At 38.2% G+C, this 21747-nt stretch overlaps 1 protein-coding gene across 3 annotated transcripts in view; it reads left to right on the plus strand.

The window, feature by feature from the left end:
- Nucleotides 1–8125: 8125 nt before the first annotated feature.
- The window catches only part of TEAD3 (TEA domain transcription factor 3), a 123920-nt gene continuing 110298 nt past the window's right edge, over nt 8126–21747 (plus strand). The window contains exon 1 of one of the 3 annotated variants that reach the window (XM_039323428.1): nt 8126–8586. The gene's annotated coding sequence lies outside the window, so the exon portion shown is untranslated. The remainder of the gene's footprint in view (nt 8587–21747) is intronic. The other 2 variants (XM_039323430.1, XM_039323429.1) reach the window with 2 other exon arrangements.

Here is a 21747-nt window from a genome sequence, read left to right on the forward strand (position 1 = left end):
AAGGGAAGGGAAGAGAAGAGAAGAGAAGAGAAGAGAAGAGAAGAGAAGAGAAGAGAAGAGAAGAGAAGAGAAGAGAAGAGAAGGCCAATAACTGTAGGAGAGGGGCATGCCCACCACACTCACTAGTCAATGGAACTGTTGACACTGTCTTTAATTAAATGAGGTATAGCACCATTTATGCTGCCAAAGTCTGGACTTTTGATTTCCTGCAGGAAAAAATAGGCAGAATTTGCCATTGTGACAGACTAGGGCAGTGGTGGCGAACCTATGGCATGCGTGCCAGAGACAGCACTCAGAGCCCTCTCTGTGGGCATGGGTGCTGTTGCCTCAGCAGAGTTTGCCAGAGTAGCGAGCACATGGCGTTTGGAAGCGATAGGGCAGGAAATGAGTGAGCAAGTGGCGTTGGCCCCCTGGGGAGGCCCCGGAGAGGGTAAGGGACTGGCCTGGCCACACTCACCTAGTCTGCCGTGACCACTGCAGTCACACCCACCCAGTGGGCCATGCCCCCCCTGAGGGCACCACAATGCTGATGCAGCCCTGGCACTTTGCGATAAACAAGTGGGTTTGGGGTTGCAGTTTGGGCACTCGGTCTCTAAAACATTCGCCATCACTGGACTAGGGGCAGGCAAAGGATAGCATGGTACATTCATATCCTCAAGAATCCAATAGGGGCCATCCTTGAGCCAAGGCAGGGAGGATGTGTGAGTGATCTTGCAGATGGTAATTCTAAGCACATTTAGGAATCAAATATTGATTTATTTATTAAATAAATGTACTGGAACATTAGAAAGATAATCAAGATAAAAAGTAAACAACCAAAATTGCCAATAAAAACATCAACAGCATTCCTTTATAGGTCAGAGAAAATAAAGTTTGGAATATGCCTACTTCAATACAAAAAAAAATCTTAAGGAACTGCCAAAATATATAAATGATGTTAACAATGTACCATATAAAAACTTCAGTAAACCATAAAATCAACATCAGTTATACTGGCAAAAATTCTAACTGAAGCTAAAGTTGAATTGAAAATAATTTAAATAATGCAGAATTATATCTGCAGCTGTTTAGATAGAAAAATGTGCATATAGTAAATAAATTAGAAGCCGTGGTGGTGCAGTGGTTAGAATGCAGTATTGCAGGCTAATTCTGCCAACTACTGGGAGTTTGATCCTGACCGGTTCAAGTTTGCCTCAGCTTTCCGTCCTTCCGAGGTCAATAAAATGAGGACCCAGAACACTGGGGGCAATATGCTGTCTCTGTCAACCATTTAGAGAGGGCTGTAAAGCACTATGAAGCAGTATATAAGTCTAAGTGCTAAATGCTATTAAGCAGAAGATTACAAAGTTTATGCAGGCGTAAAAGAAACACCAGTAAAGAAAATAGAAGAAATAAATCAAAATCACCTATGTGTTAGCTCTTTAAAAAAAAAGTCCAGCTATTTTAAGATGAATTCCTTTTTAAAAGGATCTGAGATTTAAGTTGATAAATGATTGGTTTCATTATGGCAGTCTTGGCAAATTTTTTTCATTATGTCCAAGAGGGGCAACTTTTGGAGGGCTAAGTCTTGGAACATCCATGGGAAGCAATACATTTACCTACTTGAAGATCTACCTGTCTCCAGTTGTTTCTGCTTGACCAGCGTGTTCAGACTGAGCAAGTGCACTCTAGATCCCTTCAATTAAATTTATCATTAAAAAAAATCCCTTCTCACCCATATGGGTGGTAGGTGACTTCCCCAATTTCTGGTTCTCTACTAGAGGCCTGGGAATTTATGGGGTCTGTGCCGTGTCTTAGCTGTTTCTAACACTGTACTGTTCTGGATAAAAAGCTCTGATGTGGTTCCTGGAATCTGTTGGACCACTCTCTCAGCTTAGGAGTCACAGCCTTGAGTGCTAGAGAGGATGTGGAAAGGAAAGACTAAAGGGGTCCCAGTAATAGACTACTTTAGCCTTTCTTTCCACATCTTCTCTAGTTCTTCCTTCAGGACTGGTACTTCTTCAGCTTTCCATACTCCTACTTTCTGATGTTTTTGTCACCTGGTAATTCTCTAGCATTTTTTGGATTTGGCTCGATATACAATGCTCACAGTTTCCTAATTTAAACTATGGTTAAATCTGTTTATTTGTTGTGAAATTAAGGAGTTGTCATCATGACTAACGATTACTAGTTGGTGTTCATGGATGTGTTCTTCTGATCCTTATTGAAAGTAATAGATCTATTCAGGAATAACTCCTAATAGCCATTTCTGATTTATTAATTTTTGATGAATGCAGTCTTAGAGGAATTTGGAGCATACAACTGAGAGCATTACTGGATCGATCTATTTATCTCTCCTTCTCCTGCTGCTCCTGCTCTTCCTCCTTTTTGATTTAAAATATGTGTACATACATATAAATCCTGAGTAGCTCCCCTTTTTTCTTATGTTTCTGTTCCTATTTTGTTTTTGTTTATCACTCTTAATAATTTTGCTTTTTGTATTCTTTCTTCAACAGATGCGTATGTGAACTTAAGCAGAAATACAAATTTTAAACATTCATATTTTAAATATGTATTCTGAATAATTAAGACAAAATAATTTCAGAGAAAATTGATAAACAATGAGATACACATGATATCTTTCATTTTAATTTTTTTGTTAAGTTAACTTTCTAGCCAAAGCGATGACCCACTTTAAAATGCCACTGATCCAGTGAATCATGGAACAGTATCTAATTTCAGCCAAGCTACTTTGCTGTTACCCAGCTTCTGCTCTTTGGATTCCTTTGTTCCTGATCTCCTAGACTTAATCCTTCTTGGAACATCACCTGGTATTATTAGCTTAATTTCTCTTAGATTTCCTAACCTTTGTAATGTTGCTTGATCTAAATTGCTGTTGGTCATCTTGAACTATAGTGGAACAGAGCACATAGCACTATCTAAGTTAGAAGTGATGCTTGCATAAAGTCAGGTGCAAAACAAAACAACAATAAGGTAATTGCCAATCCTTTTAAACTAACTTCCTATTCTATGAGAAAAAAAATTGAAAACCATTAAAAAAATAGAACATCTATCTGTTCCCTTTGAAACTCAGTTATTACCAACTTTTCTGCCTCATTTACTATATTGTTTTCAGATGTTAAAAGTATAGAAAACTCTCATTTTTTTTCTTTGATTATAGTTGCTTTAAAACTTACAAGTTGTTTTAGACCAGGGGTAGTCAACCTTGGCTCTGTTATGACTCGTGGACTTCAACTCCCAGAATTCCTGAGCCAGCTTAGCTGGCTCAGGAATTCTGGGAGTTGAAGTCCACGAGTCATAACAGAGCCAAGGTTGACTACCCGTTTTAGACATTCTGTTAGTTGAGATGGCAATGCTATTGCAGGTTTCAGTCTATCCACTTTGCATATCATTATTCTTACAAGCTGACAATAGGGCTGACCTGGTTTCTTCTCTCACCTTGTGCTCATGTCTCACCTAGCCACACCCTCTCTTTCACTCACTCATTGCAGCTTTGATGCCACTTCTGTTTTTCAAGAACCTCAAAGATTCTAATTTCAAAGCTCTTGCTACATTTTCCACATGGACAAAAACTGCTATTCAACTGCTTTTGCATTCATATGGCACATTAAAATCATATTAAACATATGGACGATTCTTACACTGTAGTATGCCATGATTCCCTAAACTATGGCTTAAAAATTACACTAGGCCAGATTTCCACATTTGGATTTCCAAAACTATGGTTTACAAAGTGGAATGGATGGATTCATACCTTGTATTAGGTATATACCATGTATACCTAAACTCAAATCAACCATAATTTGATTTGAGTTTAGCATGCTGTATGAAACCAAGCAATCTTGGGTTCTCAGAAGAAAAGACAGGTATAATGCTCCTACTTGCATGACCATAAAAGAGCCATGATGGCACAGTGGTTAAAATGCAGTATTGCAGGCTGACTCTGCTCATTTCCAGGAGTTCGATCCTGACCAGCTCAAGATTGACTCAGTCTTCCATCCTTCCAAGGTCAGTAAAAGGAGGACCCAGATTGTTGGGGGCAATATGCTGACTCTATAAGCCACTTAGAGAGGGCTGTAAAGCACTATAAAACAGTATATAAGTCTTAGTTCTATTGCTAATGCAGATGCAGTATTTCAGGTGAGCAACAAGCAAAATGAAAGATTTATTTTAACTCAGTCTGACTGGTGAATCTCCCCACACCCGTTTAGAATTGTGAGGGTTTTTTGGCCAGATGGTGTTCCCCCTCCTGAACATAGTAAATGTACAAGTGTTTCTCATTTGTTCTATACTGTTGAGATCTTTTCCCTGAAAACAGGAGTACTGTCACTGAGATGGTGAAAGCAGCCTTTCCTAGCCTGATAATCTGCAACTCCCTGCAGCCCCACTATCATGCCTTGTCTGAGGGTTGCATTCCTGGCACATCTGGAAAATGCAAGCTGGAGAAAGCTAAGAATTCAAAGCTTAGTAATGTGTATTCGGAAAACATAGTCTTTTCTCAAACAGCGCAACAATTCCACGTGATTTTTTTTAAGTTTTATTTTTCACTTTTAATATTCTGTAAGGCAAGAAAAAGCATGAATATAAAGTAACAACCCAGAATAATATGTCTCAACATTCAGTCATCAATTACATATATCTGGAGAAGATACATTACTGTTAGCATAATGTACGTGATCATTCCAGATCTAATAAAAATGCATCCCCCTGAGAAATGATATACAAATTTTACCAGTAATGCTTCTATAAGACTACAATAGTTGATCATATTTTAACACAATTATTCAGCACTAGACTATTCTAAACATTTCCATTTTTGAGCAAGTATTACTTTTGCAGCCAATAAGCTCCTTTTTGTTTAGAGTTATCTCACTCAATAATGTGTAATAAACTTAACTTTGAACCACATTCTGTTTTGTGTTTAGGTATAATTCTAATTTCTTTGAATAGTGTCTTCCAATAAGGCAACACTTTCTACAAGTCCGCCCCATATGAAAAAAAATATCCCTTTCTGATTTCAACTTCTCCAACATTTTGATGAATAATTATGAGATATTTAAGCTAGTCTGGTTGTCATTAAATGACTGTGAATGATGTAATATCTTTGATTACATCTCCTATACGGAAGCTGAGAGAAAACTGCCAGGTATACAAAATGTTTGCTTTTTTGGCTAGTAATTAAAGTACCAGGCTAGAAACCAGGAGACCATGAGTTCTAATCCTGCCTTGGTCATGAAACCACTAGGAGACTTTGGGCCACTCACTCTCTCTCAGCCCAAGCCCCCCACAGGGTTGCTGTTGTGGGGAAAATAAGGGGAGGAAGGAATAGATTTGTTTACTACCTTGAGTTATGTATTATTTATTTTATGTTATTTATTTAAATAATAAAGGTGGGATTTAAAAAATCTTAAATAAAATAAAAAATAAATTCCATCTCTTCTACTTGTTTTTCTAAATCTGCATCTATACAATATTTAATTATGTATTATTCTGACTACCGATAAGTATGCATTGTGTTTACCAGAAAGGAAAATGACCCTGATTTAAAATTCTATCCCCTTTTCTTCTTGATGCTAAAATAAAACTTCCATTAAAAGATCAAATGATTTGGGAAACAAAAAGTAGTCTATTTCTTGGGGGGGGGGAATAATTCCAAATGAGCACCACTACTAATTAGCCTAGATTTCTCATTTTGATATTCCTACACAAAGACTTTTTATTTATTTGTGGTTTAAAAGATTTTGGAGTGGTGACATTATGAAGTCTTTTCTGTTTCTCCTTTATTATATTGTTATTTATTCTACAGTATTTCTATTTTATTTTGTTTTTGTGTATTTTTATTCCATTTCCCCCTTTCTTTGATCTTTAAGCCTTAGTTTTTAGATTTCATAAGACTGCTACACCATCTGGTTTATATTTGGTTATTACCACTTAAGATTTTTATTTATTTTGCTGGTTATGACCATAATTAAATAAATTTGATTTGATTTGACCTTGGGGGATAGAGTTATGCGAATACTCGTTACATATTACGTATGCTGGAAGATAATTCTATGTTATGTGGCAAATACATTCTTGTGCCCTGAATCTGTTGTCCATCAGTGTCATTCAAGGACTACAAATTACAGATCTTTGAGTGGATTTTTTTTAAAAAAGAAAACATCATCAATGATCTATTTGCTTCACATATTGATTTATTTATTTCGTACACTTTATTGGCACTGCTTTGTTGAATTTGTTCTGTAGATAGAAAATATCAACTGACCCAAATGATGGGACTTCTAATGGTATATATTAGCCTTCTCCAACATAACTTTTCCAATGTTTTTAGAATTTAATTATATATTAACAGTGTTTTTTTGTCTACACAAAAATGAAATAAGTACTCTAATGCAGTTATGGTCATGTTCATCTGAAGGAAGGACACACAAGGTTCCAGACATTGGGGGAGAGGCAAGAGGAGGAAAAGGAGATGCAGGAAGACAAAAAAAAAAAAAAAAAAGAGAGAGAGAGAGAATTTATGGCAATTGAAGGGGATTATATAGGAAGACCAAGTCATGGGAGAATGCGTATTAGAGCAAAACCTCAGGAATTCCTTTTCATGTTCATATACAGCTATTTCTATGTGGCACTAGTATCAGAAATTCACTCAAGTATATTCCAGATATTTATAAAACTTGGGGTTTAGCCTGACTTTTAAGAGATTAAGTAAGATTTTTTAAAATGTTTAAAAATCTGGGTGTGATGCAGAATCAAATTATTTTCTTTTCTTGATTTCCCTTCTACGTTTAAAAAAACTCCGGCAGAACAGAAGTCGGAGAATGTGGCAAGAGCGAGAGAGGCAATTTTTTGGTATTGTCGGATCCGTTTCCTTTAGCCCACCCTTGGAGGAAGGGTGGAAGAAAATAAGATTTCATATGTCTGACCGACTTCCTCCATTATTGACTGTGGCTTGCTTGATTGCAATTAAGTGATTTCGAACAAAATGTAAGCTGCGTGACAAAGATCTATAGGTGGCGCTGCAGCAGGAGGCTCAGCTCACGGGCTGGAAAACTTTGTAACGAAACAGGAAACGAGTGCGGCCGCTCCTTAGATTCTGTGACGTCAGCTTCAGAGTGAGGAGCTGAGATTCGGAGTAGACTAAGCGGAGAGTGGACAATGCGCCTTCTCTGAGCTGAATGCCTTCTAGTTTGTCCTGTTTCTTCTCCAATATAGACCGGCGGGTTTTTTTTTAACCTCCCCTCTTTCTCACATACCTTGGATTGGAAACATAAGAAAATGGCCACCCATCCAACCTGTTCCAGACAGGTTAATCTACCTGTCCAAATGGAACCTCCGAGCCCAGAGTCCTGAATCAACTTTCTCCAGAGACGCAATCTCCGCAAGCTAAATCTGTTTGCTTTAGAAACAATAGCTGTAGCAATACCGCTTTGCTACATTGTATTGAACTCAAGAACAAAAATGTTCGTTTTATTCCGCCTTCCCATTGATATCCTACCTAGACATATTTATAATGAAGCAAACGCGGCGGAATTCATTTCATAGACAGAGTCTTCATATCATCTTTTGACAAAACAGGCTTTCGCCTGCACCACTACAAATCAGATTAGTGTTTATGATTCGCTTTGCTTCTTCCCAACCCCATGCTTTTTTTTTTTTATTGCTAACATTTTACCTAGACTGAGTTTAGGTAGAAGAATTCCGGAATACTCGAAAGCTTGCACAATCTTTTGAGCAAATGGGTTAGAGACATTACCCGACTATAGATTTGGGGGGTCCCCCCCCCATGGGCCTCCCTGACTACAATAGTTTTTTAAAAAAATCTCAACCTGTAAAGTGAGTTAAATAACTGGGTTGAGGTTTTGTAATGACTAATCAGGATTTGAAGTCATTCTTCCCCCGATTAATTTTTTGTGCCAGAATATATGCTTTAAAACAAAAAGATACAAGGCGCGTTGTTTTAGCTACAGTGCCTTCTGCAAGCTTGCTATCCCCTCAAAGAAGATGGATGAAACTCTGGCTCCATCAAACTTTTCATGTACTCCATGCACAGCTTTCCCTCCTCCAAGCAGATCTCCCCCTCCCTTGTCTTCTTCCTCTTCACTAGAAGTCGGTTTGTTAACGACCCAGCCTTTTCCAGTAAATCCACCCAGTATCCTCCCAGCCCCCTTTCCGTCCTGCCTGAGGCTGAAACAACCCCCCTCCCTCTAAGCGAGACTCCTCCACTGAAGGAGGAGGAGGTGGAGGTCTCCTCCCCCAGCGACTGTGGTGGCGGAGGCTGTCCATCTGCGACAAGGGCGGGGGCTGACTCCTATTCTCCTTCCCTCCCTCCTCCTCTTGCTCTCTTTCCAAGTTTCTGCTCCTCCCTCTTTCTCACAAACTTTCCCGTCGCTCTTGCTTGGCTCCCGGCTCGCTCTTCTCGGTGCGCGGCGGATTCGCTTAGCCTGCCAGCCCGTCGCTTGTGGACCCTGTCCGCTACTCTGTCACGTCCTCCCGCGGACCAAACCGGACCTTCAACCGGCGGCGGCAGCAGCAGCGGCGGCGGGGGGGGGATTGGCATCCACCCTTTCCCGGACGGAGGTCTGAGTAAGTTTAAGCAGCCAAGCGAGCGATCCCGCTCCGGCCCTGGAAACTCTTTTCCTTCGGAAGAGGAAAACGATTCGCCTCTGTTGCGCCCCCCTGGCTGTCCCGGCCGGTGCGGAGGGAGGCTGCACGGCCCAGTTTCTCCGCCTTCTGTCCCTTCCCCTGTTTTCCTCCCCCCCCCGCCCGACTAAAACCCCAGCCCTTCTTTCTCCCGCCCACAATGGTAGACAGAAAGAGGGGAAGGCTGAGGGGGAAACCCCTTTTTCATTCCCCCCCCCCACCCGCCCGCCATCTCCGCCTCTCGGTTACTGCTTGGTTATGAGGGTTTTTTTGGAGAAGGGTAGTATCCGGCCTTTATTCACGGGCTCCTTTGGACAACTCCTTCGACAAGTTTCGGTCTGCCCAGCAAACGTCGGGGGGCGCGGGGGGGGGCGCAGTCAAAGGACTTTAAAAAAAAATCCCTCCAGTTTTCCCTTGGAAGGCAGCCAGTGATGTGCTGCTAAGATTCCTTACTTTCTGCCCCAATCGCCTCTCTGTGCTTTTATAAGTTTTGAAGGTTTTTGTAAATTTAGTGTGTGACTGATGTTGATTAATTTTTACCTACACTTTGTCCATCCCGTTTGGTTGTAACTGTGATTGTAGCCCCTGTATTTGTTGAGATAGTTTTCTTGTGAACTAAATTGTATATTCCTGAGAATACAGTAAAGCCTATTTTATGTATACAATTATGTATTTTTTTTCTTATTTCTCAGGTGGCCTTATTTTGCCCCTTATATAGACGGTTTGGTGGGTTTATATAGAGAGTTTGGTAGAAGCAAATCTTAAATTATTTTTTTAACTATTAATCAGATTTGAAAAGATTTTTTTAAAAAGCAAAACATTGTTGCTTCCTGCGTGACTGCGTGCTGGCAGTTTGTACATAGGCCATAGGGACAGTGTTGACAACTCACCAATTGCACAAACATATTTCCTCAATTAATTACCTTTGTGTGTTATTGGCATAATGCCATATCTCTCACTCTTGGGTCACATGGACAAAAATAAGTGCTTTTGTAAATCTAGTGTGTACGTTAAATTATACAGTTCTAACCCAAGTTATAATTGACATTGTATCATTCAGGTGGGTATGTTTTTATGTGAATGGGAGAAGGATAAGCAGTGCTAGCTGCTTGGGGAAAGGAGATCAGGTTTTTTTAATCTTAAAAGACATATTAAGGAAACAAGATGTTGAATTCACCATTTATCATAAGCAGGAATGTGGTGGTGAGATTGATTAGTTCTGGGCAGTTGACCTCCAGTGTTAATGAATCAACAAAGAGTACAAGATTGAAACTAAAGAGCAAAGATCTAAAAATGAGGTTCCAGAAGGGTATCCTATTGTTTGTCAAAAATAAGACCTATAATACATTGGTAGTTACATTAAGATAGGATCAAGACAAACTTCACCCTTCTCTTGATGGATTTTCCAAAACAAAATGTTTTGAAGGCTAGCTTTTATCTATTATGTGGGAATCTGCATACAGATATGCTGGAGAGTAAAGAGGGAAATGCTTTTTTTAGATAATGTACCATGTTACTACTACAATTGGATGTTATTGACAGACTTCAGATGTGGAAGTCTTAGGGAAATGGACTTTGTCCTGAAGACCATTTTCTCATGGTGGAGCCTCTCAGGAAGGTTGTTGTTTGGTCACAGTTTGTAGGGTTGGATATATGGTTGATTGTACATGCTCATACATGTAAATGCACTGTTTGAGGAAATAACTGTCTAGAAAATAGTACCTGGATTGCATGTTGTATTGCTGAGGAATACCTGACCTTTCAAATGAAGATCTGCTTCGTTAAAGAAATTGTGTTAGATGCTGTTTAAATGAGTTAAATTTTAATCACAGCCAAATGTAAAAATAGTGCAGCTTTATCTTCAGGTTCACGTTCTGTTAATTGCATTTGGGGAAATTGATGGACATAAATTCAACATATTAATGATGAACCAGTAAAACACACTGAAAAGCTAGAAACTAGAAATTAAATACAGTATTATTCTATAGATCTTAACTTTCTTCAAAATTAATCCAGAAATTCTCGAATTGTAGTTTTGAGAATGAATTTACCCATTCATTGGAGAGTAAATCATATTGTACACAATGGGAATTTACATAAACATACAGTATTTAAGATTGCACTGAAGTGGGCCAGTACTAAAAATTTCAATGATATGCACATATTGCTTACCAATTCTCAAGAGACTGCTCTAAAGAGCAATTAAGCCTGATGGTATTATAGAAAATAATTGTATTGTGGAAGAAAGTGTTTCTTAGAAACCATCTAAGCCAAACTTAATTTGAGAAGAATAAGTTTGTAATCCACTTTCTATTGTTTCTGTTTAATAATTTAAATATGATGCCAACCCATTCTGGTATGCTATGTCTGTAGTTTTGTCTTCAGCCTAATGATATCTGTATGTGAATATGTAAGCATAAATGGTTTTTATTGGATCATTTACCATATATCTTGAATATCTAGTTAGAGTAGGTCTGGTCTTCATAAACACATGCATGTTTCTCTAAATGGGAGATTGATACCTGTTGCGTGGGTTCAAAATCTGTCTGATTTCCACTTCAGAGTGCATGCTAGTACAAACATAGCACTCTCACAGTTGCAACACAGCACTTGATTGCAACTCTTTAAATTAAATATATCTTCCTAGAAAAGATGTATTTGTTTTAAGAAGTTGTAGATGGATTCTATGTTCATGCCTTCATGGGCTCTGAATATCTTTTTAGCTTCCAGTGTTACGTAGTCGAAGTAAGTATATTTTCTGTTAGAATTCTTTTGCTTCAGTTGTATTTATCACATAAACTTGGATCAAAAGGCTCATGTTTTGCTAGATGATAATTGTAACACAGTGTGACATACTATCTAAAATTGATCATTTCCAATTAGTGCTACAGAAATAATGTCAAATACTACTATTTTTATTTCAAAAGAAAAATATTTTTTAAAATATGAATTAGGATCTGAGTTTTGACTCTCCATTTAGTAGTCATGTGGAATCCAGTACTATTTTACTGAAAATAATTATATTCAGCAAGGATAATTTTCAGGAAACTTTGCGAAGGATTTAGTCTTACTTTTTCCAAATTTAAGCATAGTGTATACACAAACATTTAAAATGTGAAGTCACCATATTAAGAGAGCATGATTTCAGGTTCTACTTCAAGCTGAGCTAAACATAATGGCAGTTGTTACAATCAGATAGCTTTTGTGAAACAAGTTTGACAGTTCTTGGTTCATTTTATGTATGGAACATGCTTGTCTTGCAGAAGCCATCAACCCTAGTGACACTAACAGTAATTTCTTATTTGCAGTTTCAGTACAGAATAGAATCAGATGTATCATTTTGTTAGATTTGCATATTCAGAAATATCAGGTGGAAACATTTTCTCCGAAGATTGTTGCTTCCCAATGAATTCATGGCTTCTTTTTATAAGGAACAAGCCAGAATGTTTGCTTTGCCCAGCTTTAAAACAAAACAAAATAACTTGCTGTATGGCATCTGTGGTTATTAGTTGCAGATGCTTCTAGAAGGAACCAGCAGTCTGACCATTTCTGCAGTTTGAGAATGGTCACCAGCATTAGTAGGTTTGAATTGCAATTGCTAAAACAATTGGCACAACTATGCTAAATTATGCAGCCATTCCTGTGCCATGGGCCATATTAGTGATATAACACTTTAGAAAGGGCTAGCCACTAGACCAGACATGTCAAACACAAGGCCCAGGGGCCGGATGCGGCCTGTGAAGTGGTTTCATGTGGCCCGCAAAGCCATCCTGGAAACTGTGAGGGAACGGCCCCCACTGCCTTGGCCCCAGCCCAGGCTGGCCGGGAGCCAATGTACAATTTTGTGGTGGCCATCTATGCTGAAACACATTCAGTCTTGGCTCCACAAGGCCATCTAGAAACAAGGAGGAACCAGCCCCTGCCTTGTTGGCCCTCAGCCTCCTGGGTGCATGCTGGGGAGGTATCACCCTTTGTGAGGAATGAAGAAATGGACCATGCCTTGGCACATGCCCCGGTCCCATCCCATTCTGCCAGAGACCCTCAGATCTGTCCCATTCCTGCCCAGGCCCCCACAGGCACCCTTGATGCAAAATATGTAGAGCTGGCCATGCCCACCCAGTAGGCCACACCCACTCCATCCATGCTCACCCAGTAGGCCGCACCCACCCTGGCCACACCCACCCGGCCCCCCAAGGGCAGCCACAATGGTGATGCGGCCCTCAATGAAATTAAGCTAGACAGAAACTGAATTTGCTCAGTTTTGGTGGGAATATTTGGAAAGCTTTGGCCTACAGTCAAGGTTTGCACCTATGCGCTAAATTCATAGTTCAGTGCAGCAGATCTGTTGGGATTATAAATATCTGAATATTCTGCTGGTGTGGCAATGTAAATGAGCTGAAGTGAGTCACAAACTTGTATCCTCCTCCTGCTATATTTGAAGAGGATGGTTGCAAATGTTCACCTAGTTCTGATCATGTGCTGTTTTTGGTCTACTCTAACTGATGAACTGATTAATATCTATGGCTAATTTCAAATGCACTAACTTCACATCATAATTTCTCATGTTTAAACATCAACAGATTTAGCAAGAATTCTAGTATCTAGTGAGATAACAAATACTCAACTTAATGACCACAATTGAGCCCAGAATTGATGTTACTAAGTGAGAAATTTGTTGAATTTTGTCCCATTTTATGTCTTTCCTTGCCACACTTGTTAAATGAATCACTGCGGTTCTTAAATTAGTAACACACTTGTTAAGTGAATCTGGCTTTCCCCATTGACTTTGCTTATCAGAAGATCACAAAAGATGGTCACATGACCCCGGGACACTGCAACCATCATAAATATGAACCAGTTATCAAGCATCTGAATATGATCATGTGGTTGCTGCAATGGCCATAAGTGTGAAAAATGGTTGTAAGTCAGTTTTTTCAGTGCTGTTGTAACTTCGAATGGTCACTACAGAAACTGTAGTAGTTAAATACAAATTTTTGAAGCTCCTCAGAGAGAGGGGTGCATATAAGACCCAAATGTATTGCAATTTGCTCCTGCTTGGTATTGCTGCTGTTGCTAAACTTGACATAAGAAATGTTGTCATTGTTGTAGTACCGTTGCTAAAAGATTAGTTGCTGCTTGTTTCATATAAACTGTCAGATGTTTCTTTGATCATGAAGATTGGTAGAGTAACCACTACAAGCTATATTAAGATGACAGAAAGCAGGGATTTACAAATTAGCATTATGAACTTCTTTACTCAGTGAGGCTATGAAGAGGGTGGCTGATAAACTCAGGATAACATTTTGTTTAGGTTTTTTCCCCCCAGCAAACATACAAAATGTGGGTACTGTATGTATATGTATATAAAATAACAGGCAGTTTTAAATGTACATGTTTAATCATGCAGAAATTTGTAGGTTTCCTATATTTCTTAATATAGATTTATTATTTTCTGGTTAGAAGAATTATCTGTCTTGGGACAAGTATACTGAAACATGGATATGAGTAATTTAAATGTATGTAGAACTGTTATATCATTGTTATCTTAAAATAGTTACGAAAGATGCTTGTATTATATCTTAAATGAAATACTTTAAAAAGATACGTGCAAATGTATGCTTGATGTTCACACTTTTTATATAGAGAAGAGAAAACACTGAAGTACTTATGTTTTCACAGTATATGGATAGTACAGATACTTCCTGGTAATTGTCAGTTTCTTTGATGAAATGTGCTGAAATCTACCATAGAAAATGCATTTGATGGTCTAGTTATATCAATGTAATATGGTGGATGATTTCCTAATTTATTTGTTTTGGAATATATGTGTGTATGCATATTTCTGTGTGAGAGAAATCTACTAATTATTGAACTGGTAAAGAATGAATTCCACTAGGTTGTTGGAGTATATATGGGCTGTAGTTATATAGAGTGCATTCAGAGTTGTTGCTGAAATTCTGTTTCCCATATTGGCAAAACAAAAGTTCCTGATATAACTGAATAATGCAATTTATTTCATGGTAATTATTCTGTGGAGCTAGGTATGGATTGCTGTGGATGGCTGAAGTAATAATAATAATAATAATAATAATAATAATAATAATAATAATAAGCAGCAGCACCTGCAACATAAAACCCCAGGCTTAACAATTGTTGATAAGAAAGACAAAAAAGTCTGGATAGTGAACGTGGCAGTGCCTGGAGACAGCAGAATAGACGAGAAAGAACTGGAGAAGATAACAAAATACAAAGACCCACAAATAGAAATAGAAAGTGTGGCAAAAGGAAGCAAGGGTAGTACCAATAGTCATAGGCACCTTGGGTGCAATCCCAAAACAACTGGAGCACCACTTAAACACCATTGGCATTGACAAATTCGATATTAGTCAATTGCAAAAGGCGGCCTTACTAGGAACTGCTTCCATCCTGCGACGATATCTGTAATACCATCAAACATCCACATCTGCCTATCCCAGGTCCTGGGTAAGGACTCGATAGGTAGACAAAATGCCAAATCCAGTCTGAACATTTGGCTGACTGTGCGATGATCAATAATAATAATAATGATAATTGGCAAAACAAAAGTTCCTGATTTAACGAATAATGCAATTTATTTCATGGTAATTATTCTGTGGAGCTAGGTATGGATTGCTGTGGATGGCTGAAGTAATGATAATAATAATAATAATAATATACAAATATTTACATAATATTATATAAATATTTATATAATATTATATAAAGTCAGGATAGTGGACGCGACAGTGCCTGGAGACAGCAGAATAGACGAGAAAAATTGGAGAAGATAACAAAATATGAAGATCTATAAATAGAAATAGAAAGACTGTGACAAAAGCAAGCAAGGATAGTACCAATAGTAATAGGCGCTGGAGCACTACTTGAACACCATTGTTATTGACAGATTTGCTATTAGTCAATTGCAAAAGGCGGCCTTACTAGGAACTGCTTCCATCCTGCGACGATATCTGTAATACCATCAAACATCCACATCTGCCTATCCCAGGTCCTGGGTAAGGGCTTGATAGGTAGGCAAAATGCCAAATCCAGTCTGAACATCTGGCTGACTGTGCAATGATCCATCATCATCATCATCAAGTTGGAAGGGACCTTGGAGGTCATCTAGTCCAACCCCCTGCTCAGGCAGGAAACCCTATACCATTTCAGACAAATGTCTGTCTAGTCTCTTCTTAAAAACTTCCAGTGTTGAAGCATTCACGGTTTCTGGAGGCAGGTTGTTCCACTGTTAACTGTCAGGAAGTTTCTCCTTAGTTCTCGGTTGCTTCTGTCCTTGATTAGTTTCCATCCATTACTTCTTGTCCTGCCTTCAGGCACTTTGGAAAATAGCTTGACTCCCTCTTCTTTGTGGCAGCCCATGAGATATTGGAACACTGCTATCATGTCCTCCCTCGTCCTTCTCTTCATTAAACTAGACATACCCAATTCCAGCAGCCATTCCTTATATCAGTGGTTCTCAACCTGTGGGTCGGGACCCCATTTGGGGTCGAACGACCATTTCACGGGGGTCGCCAAACAAGGCTGTCCGCCATTTTTTCCTCTTTTCTTTGGCCAGGCCCCTGGCACCCGGTGATGCATAAGTGGTTGGGGGTCACCATAACATGGGGAACTGTATTATGGGGTCGCGGCATTAGAAAGGTTGAGAACCACTGATGTAGATGAACATTAATTTCATTCATTCATTCATTCAATTTTTATAGCTGCAACTCAACCAAGTGACTCAGGGCGGCTTACAATTCTAAAATTATAAAACAATTTACAAACATTAAAACAATGAAAACATCCACAAAATACGTACAAACAGCAATAAAACTAAGTAACAGAATTTTTAACACATTGCAAGCCCCAGGCCCAGGTATATGGCCAAGTTTTAAAGATTTGCGAAAAGCCAATAGGGTTGGGGCCATTCCAATCTCTGAGGGGAGGATATTCCACAAGGCAGGGGCTGCAACAGAAGAAGCCTCTCTTCCCGCCAGTCAACATTTCCTTGGTTGATGGGATCTGCATCATACCCAATTTCTTGGATCAGATTGGATGGGTAGAAACTCTTGGCAAATGATAGTCTCTCAGGTAACCCAGTCCCAAGGCATGTAGGGCTTTAAAGGTGGCAAGCAGCACCTTGAATTGCATCCAGAAACATGCTGGCAGCCAGCACAGCTCACAGTGTAGTGGTGTTAAATGTGCTGTGTAGTTGGCACCATTTATTACCTGTGCAGTCACATCTTGCACCAATTGAAGTTTCCAAATGCTTTTCAAGGGCAGCCCCATGTAAGGAATATTACAGTAATCTAAGTGGGGAATTACAAGGGCATGGATGACAGTGAGCAGAGCTCCCATTCCAGGAATGGGCGTAACTGGAGCACTACCTGAAGGTGGGCAAAGGCTCTCCTAGCCACAGCTGCCACCTGCTCTTCAATTCATTGAGCCTCTTCAAAAGCTTAACTCACATTTATCAAATGTGGGTTCTCAGGTTATGATTCACACTTCACAACATTTTGGCCCCTTACTTTGTGTCAAAGGATTGCTAAGCAATGACAGGTATACCTATTGAACAAAAGAGTATTATTGACAAAGGACTAGAAACTGCTGTTCAAGGGGTCACAAATGGCTGAGGAGGGAGAATGAGAGAAAATATTATAATATAATCTAGCCTATTTTTTATATAGAGAAAATAGATGGTTGTAAGAGTCAGTACCAACTTGATGATACATAGTTACTATTTATATATTTTATTTAATATTATTTATTGGCTTTATTAGAAATTATATTTTTCCTGTTGTTAGTTTACTGCAGGTAATTGTTCTTTGAGGAGTATAATTAGTGAACATAAGCATTAGCTGTATTTTTAATATACTGGATGTATAAACCTGACACTTGTCAGCCTTGTGTTATGTTAAAAATACTTACAAGTGCTGGCTTATGCAGCAGTCTGCAAAATCCTTCAATTATGGTGTAGTTTCTACATAAAGGAAGAGATTGGAAGCAGGAACAAACTGGCCTAAGCTAACCTGAACCTGTAAGATCAGCTTGTTCTGTAGAAGTAATAGGTAAACCTTTCATGTCATGGAGATAGTCATTACTGACTTATCACTTTGTCTACATACTAGGTTTTAAAGACATAAGAGAAGGACCATTAAAATAGCTAACAATTTTTTCAAATATCAACAACTGTATATTTATGACATTCAAGCTATGTAAGACAGATTTGTTTGTTTCTTGTAACAAATGAGTGTTCAAGGTACTCCAAGACTATTAGTTCAGATGCAAAAAACTTAGCACAGTTATGTTTTTGGAAACTGCTGTTATTTGAGAATATATCAGCTAAACTATTATCTAACCTTGGTTAATAGGGAAGAAGCCTTTGGAAACGGCTGTAGTCATAATGCCCACAGTGGGTGGGAAAGACAGATGATACCGTATCATTACATAAATGCTGCAAGTATATACAATAGTGGCATCTGGGTTATTCTGGACTATAATTCCCTGAATTTCCAGGCAGTTGGACAGACTGGTTTTATGGAAAATATTTTTTGTTTTGGATTTTTAAATGTGAAATGGCTTTTGTCAGTGTTTATATCTAGGGCTTACATATAGTTAAGAAAAAAAATCAGGCTTAACATTCAATTTAGTCATCTGTGATTGTTGTCATCGTTGTCCTAAAATTTAACTTTTCAGGATAGATAACTTCAGAAATAAAACAATAAAATCATTGCAGTAGAATAAAATTAGTCAAGCTATAGGATGTTAAGGCTTTAAAGGTTAAAACCAACACCCTGAATTATATCAAAACAGTAACTGGAGACTTGTGCAAATCATTCACTAAGCATAATACATTCACATTATAATACCAGATTTAGTAGCCCAGCAACAATTAAAGTCACTGGACACTTACAAATATAGTCCTGTAGAATTAAGCATCTTGTGCAAACACAGCTATGAATGATCTCCTTTGATTGGGCCAGTCTGCTTTGTCCAATCTAATCAAACAAGAGAGGGAAGCTCTTGCTTATTTAAATATCCTATCCATATCTCCAATATTTACAAGCTACAAAGAGTCTAAACTGGATGAGCATTGCATCATCATTCCCTACCCAACCTTGGAGGCCAAGTCTGATTAATTTTTATCTGCAGTGAATTATGCAGATGCTTAAAGCAAACTGTCAGTTGCTCTAGCTCTACCCATCCAGGATCTTAGTGCTATACAGTACAGGAACAAGTGCCACCCAATTCTGAATGGGTCCAATGGAAATAGAGAGATTATGGTTCCATTTGTAGAAGAATAGTTCAGGTAGGCTTTAAACCAGGGATCTTCAAACTTGGCCCTGGCTGGCTGAGGAATTCTGGGAGTAGAAGTCCACAAGTCATAAAAGGGCCAAGTTTGAAGACCCCTGGTTTAAACCATGCTGTGATTTGCCCTGAGATTTTCTCTGTAAGATACTGCTCAATTTGTTTCAGTCCTTCATTTCCCTATTTAATCAGATGACTGGTTTTATTTTGCAATGAACAGAATAGTGCTGAGGAATCTACTGTCCAGGCAATTGTTTAATCCTACAAATTGGCCAGGATTCAGCATTACTAACAAGGAAACTGGAAAATCCCCAACTGTATTTGAATCCATCAAACAATTGCAGTGGATTGTCTTAACCACGCTTCCACCTAAAATATTTGTATAATTATGTATAATTCAGATAATTGCACAGATCAGTTTTAGTAGAAACACTGCTCATATCTTACAAAAGAGAGAATGATTCTGTAGAAATACATACGTGTGAAATTAAAAATAATTTTTTAAACTATGCTGTTTAGTTTGCATGCAAGGTTATGTAAGTTTCATTAATTCATCGGTAATGATGCCTTTTGTTGGATAAGAAATCTGATGTGTTATTAGTTACAGGTAGTCCTCATTTAGCGTCCCCATTTGCAACTGGCAGCTTGGCTGGTAAGTGAAGTCGTTACTAAGTGGAACTTCATTTTATGAACTTACTTCAGCTTTTCTTTCCTTTGCAGATCTGTGAAAGTCACAATGTAACGAGTAGTTGCAGAGTTACTTTTTCATCACCATCCTAACTGCAAATGGTCTCTAAATGAGGTGATCACTAAATAAGGACCACTTGTAGAGGAAAAATAAGACAGGATATAGATCTCTCCATCCAACAGTCAGTATGTGATATTAAGCATTTGGCTATCACATATGAAGGAATGTCATGCTTTAAAAACAAAGCTTGAATTAGATTATATACATCTCATAATGCAACTATTTTGTTTTCCCCTATCTAATACTGTGAAAAATTTGCCATATATCTTTAAAAGGAAGATTTGTGCTGACTGAAAATGGTAATGCAATATTGGAGAATATCTGGATATAACATTTTAGGGATTGTAAAAATAGATCTCCATAATTTATTTGATAGACCTCTGCCATTTGGGGAAGAGGCAAATTTCGGAACCTTTATTACTGTTGAAGGTAATAATGTTATACTCAAAGATACCAAACTCAAATTGATTAGAAGGACAGCTCTATTATTTAAATTTTCTCCCAGAGTTTTGATAGGGGAGGATGCCAGTTGGAGAATGAGTAGTTTGCATAAAAATAGCCCTTGCTTTCTTTAGCTTAGTAGCTTTAGCATGTTACCCTTTTACATCGTCTCAATTCAAATCCTTCAACTAAAATGATTGTTGTCCTAATTTTACTCATTTCCTCCATAGACATTTACCTATTGCTTCACTTAAGAGTCCTCTAACACTAAAGCAGCTGTTTCTTCTCCACTCTATCAATGTAGGATTTTTTTTCCTTTCCACTTACTGAAAACCTGTAATTCCAACTTACATTTAAGCAAAGTTCTAACCACATAGCGTGTTGATTGTTTGGTGCTGTTATTTCCAGAGTGTTATTTTGTCCTTCTCAGCACTGTAGTTTGTGTCACTTAATTAGAGAAAATTCAGGGGAACACAAATTATTCAAGAGTTCATGTTTTGTATTCAGACCATCCCTGTTTAGTTTTAGGTATCTCTAGGACCTAGGTGGTGCTCTGACATACACTTTTCGGACTGTTACCTGTATGTTTCCTATGCAGAGCTAGTGTTGATAGGTTTTTCAATAAACTTCCACAGGTATCTACAAAGTTTTAATGCCTCCTTAAAATAATTATTGTCAGAATATGTCATCACTTTATTTTCACTCTTTTTTCTTCCCAAACCATTTATTGAATAGACAGAAAATGAAAATAATGTGATTCCAACAGAGAGCGAGCATTTCATTTTTCTCTGTGTTGTGGATTTTACTATTATTTTCTCTCTCTCAAAATTTCAAGCTTATGAAAACCTTTCCTTTTCTCAAATGACTATTTTTTTCAGAACTGCACTTAAGAATTTAATCACTTTTTTCAACAAATTTCTATACATTTGGTAAAACATAACTTTGTAATGTTACTGCTCTTTGCGTTCATTTGTGACTAGCTGAAGAGGAATCCATAATTTCTATTATTTTGTAATCTTACACGCGGGTACTCACATTTCAGATGCTTCTCTTGGTATATACGGGCAAGAGTCCTAGGATTAATCAATTATAGCCTGACATCTATAATATTTAAGTAGTCTCAGCTTAATTTCAGATGCTGTCTGCAACTGATCAGGTCAGACCTCTAGTAAGAGTTATCTATTTCTTTCCTGGGTCTCTGTTTGGAAAAGTTAGAAGGTGCCAGAAAATGAAAGAATAGAGAAGAAGAAAGAGAACTCGCAGAAAGACAAAAAAAGGAAGTCAAAGAGAGTGAGTTATTACTCACTTTTTGGGTCTGGCCTTACCAACGGATAGCGGCAGGCCCACCTTCGATAGGGCCCCTCAAAGATTTTTCCATAGAGAACCAAATTTAAGAGAAGAGTTTGCATACACTATCCTATGAGGACAAGGTATAGCAAAGTGCAGCTATCCCAGAGCAAGAAACAGAGATTAATCTCTTTCTTTTGTTTTAAAAGGTTTTATTTCTCAGAATCTGGCATGTGCCTGTTCTTTTGAGAATGAAAGTTAAACTAGTGGGTATCGATCATGGTGAGATCCCAGATACCTTTTAG

The sequence above is a fragment of the Crotalus tigris genome, unplaced genomic scaffold, assembly GCF_016545835.1.
Source record: "Crotalus tigris isolate CLP2741 ecotype Arizona unplaced genomic scaffold, ASM1654583v1 scf7180000024167.7108832, whole genome shotgun sequence".
Taxonomy (NCBI): Eukaryota; Metazoa; Chordata; class Lepidosauria; order Squamata; family Viperidae; genus Crotalus; species Crotalus tigris.